The sequence below is a fragment of the Eurypyga helias genome, unplaced genomic scaffold (assembly GCF_000690775.1).
Source record: "Eurypyga helias isolate BGI_N326 unplaced genomic scaffold, ASM69077v1 scaffold45149, whole genome shotgun sequence".
In the NCBI taxonomy this organism is placed as follows: domain Eukaryota; kingdom Metazoa; phylum Chordata; class Aves; order Eurypygiformes; family Eurypygidae; genus Eurypyga; species Eurypyga helias.
The window spans coordinates 6,534-7,580 of NW_010272269.1; positions in this window are offsets into that span (position 1 = coordinate 6,534).

A 1,047-nucleotide genomic window follows, 5' to 3' on the forward strand; every position below is an offset into this window, starting at 1 on the left:
AGAGCAGGCTGCCGTTGCAGCCCCACAGGCAAGCTCACACTGTCCTTGTTGAGGGGAGGGTGTTTTGGTGCAATAATTACCCCTGCACTACGGGAAAGCCCGTTCAGTTTCTTCTTAACTACTCGTCATTGCATGTACAGACCAAATCACCAACAGTGTGGTTGTGCTTTGGGGAGACATTTCACGTTTTCTTTCCAGCCCCCAACCTCCAACCACTTGTCCTTTGGGTTACACCACCTCTGTTCCAAGTGCCACCTGCCCTCCCAGCACCAGGAGCGTGTCGATTCAGTATTCCACAAGCAGTGTGGGGCATGCACAGCTTGCACTCAAACTGAGGATTGGGTTTTTTGTAATTTATGTACTTGAAGGCTTTCCAAGCCCCCCGTGGAGTTGTACTGTTGCTGTACTGTGAGCTAAGTGTCCTTGTTTTCTATGTGGATCTTGACCCTGGCTTGCTGTCTCACTGGGCTGGATGACACTGTATGTTGCCTCTCTTCTCCTTCACCCTCTCCCTCCCTGCTAGCTTCCCTTCTCCCAAAGCTTTAGGTGCGAAACAGCTTCCCATTTTGTGGAATTTTTATGTAGAATAAACATTTGTAACTGTAAAGGTCTGGCTGGAACCTCTCTGTTTCAGGGGAAGGGAGGGGAAGGGATGGGGAGCAAGAGCTGGGGTGCAGATTTAGGCGCACTAAAGCTTATAGGGTGGGCCTGACTGCACCCGCAGGAGCCATCGCCACAGGAATAACACTTTTGCCAGGAGGAATACCTTCCCTCATGGGACACACACCTTTATACTCCCTGACTCACCTGCCTGTGGGCAGAGGGGAAGCTGGCAGGGAACCAGGTGCTACATTCCTACCTCAGTACCCTCCTGCAGACGACAGGACACATGAGACCAGCAACACTTCCGACGCATTAACTGTTTAGTGAGGAGGCTGGATATAATGTTTTGGCTCACCTGGAGCTCCAGGGCGCTCACTGCACTCTCAGAAAGATAAGCAATGGCACTGCAGACACAGAGTGGCCAGAGCACTGTCCACCACTCTA